The sequence below is a fragment of the Myotis brandtii genome, unplaced genomic scaffold, assembly GCF_000412655.1.
Source record: "Myotis brandtii unplaced genomic scaffold, ASM41265v1 scaffold422, whole genome shotgun sequence".
Taxonomy (NCBI): Eukaryota; Metazoa; Chordata; class Mammalia; order Chiroptera; family Vespertilionidae; genus Myotis; species Myotis brandtii.
The window spans coordinates 1,117,716-1,128,012 of record NW_005366171.1 but is presented as its reverse complement, the minus strand read 5'-3'; the positions used below and the strand labels follow the sequence as shown (position 1 = coordinate 1,128,012).

Below are 10,297 nucleotides of genomic sequence, written 5' to 3'. Positions count from 1 at the left end.
GGCCAGGTGGTGCTCTGCGGGCCAGAGGCTCCGGCTCCCCTTAGATCTCCGCGCAGCGGCGGCGGTTCGTGCAGAGCATTTCGTCTTTGCGGCTGCTCCTCTCACCGCAGCCATCACCCTCGCGTCGCCGCGTAACCGGAGAGGTGCTGAGCGCTGAGCAAATCAGTGGCTTCTGGAAAATCGGGCTCCGGGGCTTGCGGCGAGCCGCGCTCCGGGGAAGACGGCGCCCGCCCTGGGTGCCAGGCCGGCGAGGGGAAGGCGGGCTGGACCCTCGGGGAGATAGCTCCCCACAAGTATGAGGCGCCTCCCGTGCTGGCCCACTGTCTCCCTGTCTCCTGAGCGCGGAGACAGGAGTTTGGCCCAGAGGAAGAAAGTGTCGCGCTACAGGCTAGTAGCACTCCTGCAGGAGTGGCCCGCGAAAGGGGCATGGGCCTGCCGTGGTCAGGATCCTCAGGGCTCCTCAGAGGCCAGAACGGAGCGGGTCCGTGGTTGCTGGAGGCCACTAGCAGGTGGTCCCTCCTACTCCAAAGCCTTCCTGATTGGGGGTGCCCAGCAGTTAGTGTCTGGTGTGCACAGGAGAGGTTGGGGAACCCAGTCCCCTGGAGGGTAAAACCAAGTGGGTGTCCTGTGATCCACGCACAGACCCCAGGGTCAGAGGAGAGGCCGTCCCCTGGCTGTCCCAGGCCCTCCTGCCCTGTAGGTGAGGGTTGCTCAATTTGTTGGCTGTAGGGAGATGTATGTCTATGTAATAGTTGACACACAGGCTGCTACTGGTAAGGAACTGGAAGGTGGGTTTTCTGTGAGTTAGAGCAACTGTGGTGGCGCCCTCTGACCTTCTAGTGAGTCTCCACTGGGCCTGTGCCCTCTCCCCACCAGGTCAATGGTGCTATTGACATGGTCACTTGGCAAAAACTTGAAGTTAAGTCACTTGCTCAAGGTCACACAGGAGGTTCACTTTGCTGCTACCACGTGCTGATGCCCCTAGACTCCCCTTGACCTTCTGAGATCCCCAGCCGGGAGGGGCAATTAAAGTGTCTGTCCTCAGGGTGGCATGTGGGGGAGCTCCGTGGCCAGTAAGCCCATGAAGGCTGATTCTCGGTATGTGTGTAGTAAGAGATGAAGAGGGTACTCAACGCTTCTGGCCAAAAGAATCCATTTGCCAGCGTCTAGCTGGGGTGTGACATCCACCTCCTGTATGCTCTTCTCTCTTCGGGGGACCCCTTCCCTGGAGGCCTGTGAGGGCCATCAGAGGACTGGACCCCTTCCCTGGGGCCCTGTGAGGGCCATCAGAGGACTGGACTGCTATAGTTGTATATGGGACGAAAAGAAGGGCTCGGGCCGGGCCGCACAGGGAGGGAGGAGGCCTTGATGTAGCCCCTTTTATTTCTAACTCCCTGTGTCATCTCAGACCAGTCATGCTTATCTCTAGACTTCATTTTCCCTCTTGGTAACATGAGGGGCTTAGAGAACCCAGTGCCGGGGTCTCGCTTGGTGCCTGGGGTACTCTCACTGTGGGAAGCATGTGGAAATCAGGATATGTCTTTAGGTCCAGGCCAGAAATCCAGTAGACCGGGCCCTCTACTTGGGAGGCCTCAGGCAGGGAGATGGACCTCTTGGAGGTGGCTCTCTGTCCAGGCACCCAGAGTGCTGTGGGCTCTGTGGTCCTAAAGGCTCTCAGATGAGCCCTGAGTGGGAATGGCTCTCTGGAGGTCATTTGAGCCAGTGTCCTGACTCCAGCCTGCAGTGCACTTCAACCACCCCAGACATGTGTGTTTCCTCCAGACCTGTGGCAGGGAGCGTGTGGTGCCCCTCAGTGCCCCGCCTTGTCCAGTCTAAATAATATGGTGCCCACTTTCGTTGATGCCTGTGAGCTCTGGGGCCCATTATAGCACGAGGCCTGCAGACAGCCGGAGTCCCGAGGAGCACTGGATTCTTGTCCTGCGCAGAACTGTCCCCCAAAAGTAACCTTTCTGCTCCTAAATCCACCCTCCACTCCCTGTTAGAGTCTGGCCTCTCCTGGTTCCATGAAACCTCGAAGCTGGTACCTGTAATTAGCGGGGGGGGGGGGGGGGGGGTGAGGCTCTGGATGCACTCACCTGCCCTTCTTCACCTGCTGCCTACTTTCTCCCTAGCACTTATGCCCTCTCAGCAGGTGGCCATTTGGGCCGGGTGGCAGCATTGGCCCCAAGGGCAGCATTGTCTGGCTGCCGCAGGGACTCAGGGCTCTTATTAACCACCCCCAATGCCTTTTCTCCACCTGACAGCATCTTGTCGGAAGAGGCCGGGGCTCCTCTGGTTGAAGTCGGGTCTGCCAGCTGCCACGGACCAAAGCTCTTGCTCTGCTGGGCTGCTGGGCTTTCATGTTGCACTTCTGAAAGATAATAAAATATCAATCGCTTCGCCGTAGCAACGGGTTTAAGAGACTTTCTGAAGTATTGAATCGTCAGAAAAAAAATTTTTTTTTTTTTTTTTTTTTTGCTTTTAAGCACAGTGCATTATTAATAAAGTAATCCATTAGGTCGAGCAGTGAAGGGCCACCACAGAGAGGAAAGATCTGTTTTGCAAACGGTTAAACTTCGGGTTTTAAGATTAATTGCTTTCATTTGGACGCTTGCTCTTGGCCTAGCCATTTCCACTTTACTGGAACTCAGGGTCCGGGCTTTCTAAATGCCGTCGGGTCTGCCTGTCAGCAAAGGGAGCCCAGCTCCCACTTTCCCGGAGAAATAGCCCCCCTTTCCCTGGCACCTGCGCTTGGACTGCCACCAGGCTGTGGGCTTTCCGGTGAGGCTTGAAGTCCTAGGGGTGCAGAGAGCTACTGTCCTGGGCCCCAGGAGTCACATTAGCCCTTAGGCTTGTGGAGAAGAGGCCTGTGAGTAGGGGCAGAGAGCAGAGGGTCCAGGCCACCCCAAGAACAATGAGAGCCTTTGATTGCGGGGGAATGGGCAGGAGAAGATGCTGAGGATACCCTTTTGGGGGGTGCTAGTGTGTCCCTAGGTGCAGGCTGGAGAAGGGTGGGTCTAGGTGTAAGCTGCCTCTGCAAAGACCCAGTGGGAAGGCTGGGGTGACCACAGGAAGCAGCGAGCAGGCTGTAGAACCAAAAGCCAGACATGATTCCTAGAGCATTTTTAATAAGTAAAAATGCCCAAGGAGAGTGGAGCTGGCCTGAGAAGGACCAGACAGCGAATCTTCAATTGTTAATGACCGCCGTGCGCACAGCCTCTACAGCTGATCCATGAGGGCAGGCTCTTGGCTATGCTTGGGTGCTGAGCTGCAGGACCTCCTGGGATATCCCATCATGCTCTGGACCACAGAGGGTCCTGGGGGCCTCTCCTGGCAGAGTGTGGCCAGTACTTCCCTGGCCTGGAGTGGAGGCAGGGAATGGGCCCTGGCACTGTTCCATGCTGGAGACCCCAGCAGGGCAACAGGAAGGTGGATCCCAGCGGGCACTGCTGCCTCCTGAGGCCTGGGAAAGGCCTTGGAAGGCTGGCAGGGTGGGGATCAGGCCTGGCACTCGGAGGGTCTCCATCTGCACCTACCATGCCAGCCTGAGCAGCAGCCACCGCCTCACGGCTGGGGATGAAGCATCGCAAATCTTGAGCAGCACGCACAGCCGCTTCCCCTTCCTGCCCAAAGGTGGGAGTCTGTAAAGGTGGGTCTCCTCCACCCCCCCTCTGAGCCGTGGGTTAAGAAGCAGGTGCTTCTCTCTGTTCCCTGCTCTTCCATTCACTTGCCCACATGGAGCACTAAGGGGGGACAGGGAAACAACATAAATTGGTCTGTCGTCCAGAATCCATGTCTCACTAATGTACCCAGATTAACTCAACTGTAAATTGTCTCCTTGGATGGCGGTGTCTTGCTAAAAGTTTCCCATATGATTCATGATTTGGATTGCTTTTAACGGCTATTGGCTAAGCAAGCCGGTGACTGTACAAGGTGATGCAATTGGCATTAGCGAGGGGAGGCACGGGAGCGTGTAATGCAGTCAATACTGCATTAACTACTGATGCCCAATTACAGGGAGTGGGAGAGAGCCTTTCAGGAGCATTAGGACTGGGGGAAGCTGAGATCACTGGCCGCTGCTCGCCTAAAAGCTTCACCCTTTGCATGCCGGGGTGGCCATGGTGCTGGCTTGGCCAGTCACTCGGCCTCTGTGGCTACAAGAGCTGCTTTTCTTTCTTGCTCTCTCTCTCTCTCTCTCTCTCTCTCAACATGTCCCACGAAGATGCTTTTAGCACATAGAAATGTGTATGTTCCTAGACCCACGGCCTGCCTCTCACTCCTCCAGAGCCATGGTCGGCAAACTGCGGCTCGCGAGCCACATGCAGCTCTTTGGCCCCTTGAGTGTGGCTCTTCCTAAGCAAAAGAACTTTCAATCGTTGTACTGTTGATATTTGGCTCTGTTGACTAATGAGTTTGCCGACCACTGCTCCAGAGAATGGATTCCCCACCCCACACGGCGTCCCAGAGTCAAACCCAGCAGCTGCCCCACCTGCTTCTATTTAAGGAGCCCCTCAGCAGGACCAGGAGTTCTATTCTGGTCTTTCTTCCTTGGAACCAATGAATGATTTCCAGCATCAGTGGCTGACCCTCTGTGGTCATGGGCGGAGACATGAGGTTCCGGCTCTGTGCAGTTGGGCTGCTGGCACAGGCTGCTGAGGTTGGGAAGTGGCCGTGGTTGGACAGGCTGGCCTTCTTTGAGCAGAAGGCAGAGCTGGGGTGGTGCAGCTAGGGGAGGCTGATGGGGGATTGACCCAAGCCATGCAGGGCTTCTCAGCAAGTGCGGGCCCCTCCAAGCGGCATCCCATCCAAGGCAGAGCTGTCCCCAAGTAGCCAGGAAGTCAAGGCTGTTGTTTAGCTCTATCTCTAGGGGCTAGAGGGCCTCCTAAGAACTCTTGATCAGTGGCGTTAGGAAGATAGGAAGGAGTTAGGAAAAAATGGTAGAGAAAAGGGCATGGGTACCCCCGTGGGCCAGGTACTATTGGACTGGCTGCCACCTTTACCATCCTGCTAAACTCTGCAGGTCCAATATGTCCATGGATCACAAAACCATGCCCACCCAGTGTTGAGACTGCTTTGCCTTTATACCTTCTCATCTTTACGATGAGAATAACCACATCTAACTGGCTAGATTGTTATCAAGATTAAATGAGATAAGGTTCACGTACACACTTGATAAACCAGCGAGGCTCATGTCTATGTGAGGCGACATTGCTTTCTGCACAGCGACAGTGTGATCAGAAATATCCTGTGCCCGGTTGGTGCCTTGTTCACTTCTGGGCAGTGGGACATCACCCTCCCTCTTGCAATTCTGTCATGGCCACCGGTCACTGCTGCCCAGGAGGCAGGCTAGCTCCACTGCTTACCACTGCCCAGACTTCCAAGGTGACTAGCATCAGGGGAAGAAGCCTCCAAGGTCACTGTTTACAAGTCCCTCCATTTATAGGGGAACAGTTGAAGCACGAAGGGGGCAAGTTAAGTTGCCCAGAGTTATGTTGGGAGTCATAGCCCAGAGCTTCAGCATCTTTCAGGTTCCATGTCCAGCTTCCATACCCTCTGCCCTGGCCCCAGATGCATGATGAGGCTGGGTGACAGAGAACCCTGATGAAAAGGAACATTAGCTGACCTGGTGCCATGTGCCTGGACGTCCCAGTCATGGCCCTAGCCAGCCTACTGACAGCCCAGGGGATCTTTGCCTCTCTACCCTTGCTCGTGTTGACCACCTTGCCTAACATGCCCTTTCCCCTTTGGTTGGCCTTGCAGGAGCCTATAGGTGGCCAAAGCCATTCCAGAGTCACATCCACCCAACCTAGCAACAAGCTCATCTCTCATTGGGTGGAGTGGGTTTATTTTGTGTTCTCAGACAGAAGCTCACAGTGGCTGACACGAGCAAATTAAAAGCAGAAGGTGTGAAAGGAGTAAGCAGCTGGTCCAGATTGCAGGGGCAGGTTGGCTCCCCAATTCCTACCTCCTGCCCCTTCCTAACTGAGTTTTCAGGTGCAGCCTGCTGGCATGATTCAGGAGACCTGGATTCTAGTCCCAGATGACTGCCATGTGACTTCAGACAACTTATTGGGCCTCAGTTTTTCCATCTCTACAATGGGAACAACACCTAACGGGTACCCAGTGTCCATGTACACATTTGATAAGCCAGGAAGCTTCATGCCTGTGTGAAGTGACATTGCTTTCCACACAGTTGCAGTATGAACTCTTTCACTCTTGGACCTTAGGGGTCATAAAGACATAATAGCTATCATTTTACTGAACCTTACTTAAAAGTAAGATGTCGTGCTATGGATGTGTAACAACGAGTTATTGCTGCATAAGCAACCACCCCAAAACTCAGAGGCTCAAAATAAGCATCTGTTTAGCTCTTGAACTGCAGTTTTGGGTCCCACTCATGCCTGGCAGAGAGCTGATCAACTGGATGCTGAGGGTGACAAGGCTGCATGTCCCTCCTCATCCAGCAGACTCTTCCGGCTTGCTCACATGGTGGAGACAGGTCCAGGAGAGAGTGGACACACACCAAACTTCATATGGTCTAGGTTTGGCTCTTGGATGTTGTCATTTGGCCAAAATACATCACAAGGCCAACCTCAGTTCAAGGGGTGGGGAAATAGATGATACCCTTGAAGAGAGGAGGTGAAAGTCACATTGCACAGGATGTGGGTACCTGGAGGGGTAGAGAGTGGGGGCCATTTCTGTACTCAAACCACCGAAACATCTTCCATGTATGGTTTCATTTATTATCCTTAACCACCTTAGGGACAGCGACTATTGTGATCTTGATTTGACAGATGAGAAATCTGTAGAAAGAGGCTGTGTAATGGGTCGCAGGCTCCACACAGCTCGCAAGTCCAGAGTTGGGCTGTGAACCCAGGCTGCCTGACTGTAGAGTGAGTAGGGGAGGAGCGGTGAGAAGATGACTTGGGAAGATGGTGAGGGAGGCTTGCTAATGTGGGGGTGGGGGAGAGTGTCTGCGCTGCCATCTGAGCCCGGGCCTTTTCCTTCATGGGATGGAGGACCATAGGAGATCAGCCCCCACTGCCTTCTCTGGCTTTTCTTCTCTGTCCTGCAGTAGGGATGGGTGTGAAGCTCTGTGGTTACAAGAGCTAACTTCAACCTGGACATATATGCAGAAGCGGCCAGGCGGGACTCAATTCATTGGTTAGCCCCTCGCCTCAAAATGGGGCGGTAAGTGGGCTGGTGAGAGGCCTGTGTACATTCATAAACCAGCTGATTGAAAAGCAATATTTCAGATAAATACAAGCCAGCGATCTATCAGTGGTTGTAATAAAACCCAGGCTTCAGGCTGTGATTTTATTTTGAAATAATAAGAATTGCTTGATTCTTTTTACTTGAGTTACCATGGTAATTCTGGCGTGGAGCAGTGTTATATTGATTTAGAAAGTGGACAGTAATATTTCTTTTGTGTTATTCTGTTTCTAGGCCTTGATTTCTAATTTCCACTTGGAGATTACTTTTATAAATTTCTTAAGTCCTTCCACTTTTTTTCCTCTCACAGTATAATTTTCCTCTCATGCGCGGCTGTGTTCTGAGCTTATTGGTTTGCTCTTATTTTAAATTAAACTTGCTGGTTTCAAATATTGAAATGACATCTTTGTCTGTGTCTGTACTTTGGTTTAGCAAAATATTACAGTCTGACGCTTTCTGCTTAATAATTTAAGGGAGGCATTCTGTCGGCCCTCACTGGGTGCTGATAACTTATGACTCAACCAACGCAGGCCTTAAACTCCTGACATTTTAATATTGTGTGGCGGGAGCAGCCGCCCCTCCGCTCTGAGTCTCAGTGGAGAAAAATCCGTGTGGTACCCCAGAAGGGAGTTTTAATAATTCAATTTTGCCGGTTGGCGCAATGACTTGATAGAGAGGGGGAGGGAGACCCGCTCTTCCCAGATAAGTGGGAGCAGCTCTGGCTTGAACATCTAGGGCCCACAGCCAGCACCTGCTCCATCCTGTCTCTCCTCTCCCTTGAATTTTTAAAAACTCCAGTGCCTGACCCCTGGTGATAGACTGTTTTAGAAGGGCTGCGTAGGGGCTGCCTGTGGGTGCCATCAGAATGCTTGAACTCTCTCTCAGGTTCCAATTTTAAAGCAAGTGGAACCAGCATGGGCTTTGTATCAGACAGACTCAGTTCAAATCCCGCCTCTGCCACACAGTAATTCTTAACAGTAAATTGTACTGGTGATTCCAACTAGTCAAATGGATATGATCATGACCACCGTTTCGGTCTGTTGAGCCTTCAATAGGCAAAGCTCTTGAAGGTTCTGTAGGTGACTGGTGGGGTTTCCCTAACCTACCTAGGTTTGGGTGAGGAGGGGAGGAGGGGGGAGTGGGTGTGCTTTGAAATGCTTATCCTGCTCCAGAGGTGCCTGGGGTGCAGAGCCCTGGGAGGGCTGTTTTTTTAAAGCCCCCAGGCTATGGCACCAGGAAGAGGTGATCAGCTCCGCCCATATTCCTGGTCTGCCCAGCAGAGAGAGTCTGGTTAGGGCAGGCCAGGGAGTGGGCTCTATCTCCTGGGCACCTCTCCTGGAAACACTCCGCAGCTGGAACAGCACCTCAAGGTCCATGTGTCCAACCGTTTAGCAAGGACTGGGCTCCAGAGGGCAGCTCACCACGACATGGGTGGTGGGGCAGAGATCTGTCTGCAGGCCCGCCGCTCTCTGGCCTGAGGCAAGTCCCTCCTGTCCTGTGTGTGTATGCAGTGAGGCGGTGGACTAGTCGTCTACTGCTCTGCAACAAATCACAGCTTAGCAGCTTAAAACAACATCCATTTATTATCTCACAGTTTCCGTGGGCCAGGAGTCCAGGAATGGCTTAGCTGGGTCCTCTGCTCAGGGTCTCTCAGGCCATAATAGAGGTGTCGGCCGGGGCTGCGGTCTCAAATCAAGATTACTCTGGGAATTGAGTTTCCAAGCTCACTCACTGGATTGTTGGCAGGAGTCAGTTCCTCATGGGCTGGTGGACTGAGGCTTCCACTCCTCACTGACGGTGGTCGGACCCGGCCCCCAGTTCCGTGCCATGTGGGCCTCTGCAGCGTGGCAGCTTGCTTCCTTAAAGCCATTACGAGAGTGTCTGCTGGCAAGCAGGAAGTCACAGTCTTTTATAAGATGTGACACATCTAATCACAGATGTGACATTTCATCACTTTGCTGTATTTCCTTTCTTGGGAGCAAGTCACTAGGTCCAGCTCCCACTCAAGGAAGTGTGTGGGGGGGAATTGCACAGAGGTTGTTAATATCAGGAGACGGAGGATCATTGGGGACTGTCTTCGAAAAATCAGCCTGTGAGAGATCAGCTTCTGGAACAGTATCTCAGGCCCCAGGTGCCTGAAAGTTTAGCTGCCACCAGAGAGAATGAATCACCAGCCTTAGCCCTGGGAGTCCCAGTGCCTCCGCTTCCTGCATCACCTCATGCCAAGGAAGCCCCAGATGTGGCAGAGCCTTTCATTTCATCTTTATAGCACCCATGGTAGGCTGCGAAATCAAATACTAGCCCCATTTTGTGGAGGAGTAGGTTGTGCCCAGAGAGGGAGAGACGCTGCCTGGGAGAGCCCAGCAAGTTGGTATGTGGCAGAATTCAGATGAGAGGTGCTGGTGAATCCTGGGAGGTGGTGGTGAATATACTCCCAGGCCTTCCCTGATTGTGGTGGTGAGAGGGGATGGCACTGACTATAAACACGTACCCACAGGGGTCAGGGCTGCGGGTGGGACCTGCTGGCTTCCTTTTTTTCACGGATGGCACTAGGAGCCTGCAAAGCAAGCATCCATTACCCCAGGGCCTGTGTTCTCACTAGTGGTGACCACACCCTCGGAGGAGATGAAGGTGGCTCCCTCCTGAGCCCAGCACTGACTATAAACACGTACCCACAGGGGTCAGGGCTGTGGGTAGGACCTGCTGGCTTCCTTTTTTCACAGATGGTAAGTTTGCCGAGGCCACTAGGAGCCTGCAAAGCAAGCGTCCATTACCCCAGGGCCTGTGTTCTCACTCAGTGGTGACCACACCCTCAGAGGAGATGAAGGTGGCTCCCTCCTGAGCCAGCCGCCCAGCAGCTGTTGGGGGTTGAGGGCCTCCCCGCTTGCTGGCTGCTGCCAGGTGCGGGGGAGCCGGCATTGTTGAGGTGGCCTGGGCAGAGGCCGCTTCAGCGGTTCCTCCCATGAGAGCTGGGCTAAAAGGGGCTCTCCTGGGAACACAGGGCTGGGAGCCAGAACTCCTGCAGCCCCAGCCTGGCCCTGCCCCCAGCTCACAGCATATCCCTGGGCAGGCCTCTCGGGGTCTC

The 10,297-nt window shown here is 53.7% G+C and overlaps 1 protein-coding gene across 2 annotated transcripts in view; it reads left to right on the top strand.

Moving 5' to 3' along the window:
- Positions 1-10,297, top strand: part of LMO1 (LIM domain only 1 (rhombotin 1)) — a 48,012-nt gene that overhangs the window by 16,475 nt on the left and 21,240 nt on the right. Inside the window, exon 1 of one of the 2 annotated variants that reach the window (XM_014545831.1) lies at positions 3,007-3,011. The exons of the other annotated variant lie outside the window; for it this stretch is intronic. The gene's annotated coding sequence lies outside the window, so the exon portion shown is untranslated. Of the gene's footprint in view, positions 1-3,006; positions 3,012-10,297 lie in introns of those variants that run through there. 2 annotated transcript variants of the gene reach the window in all.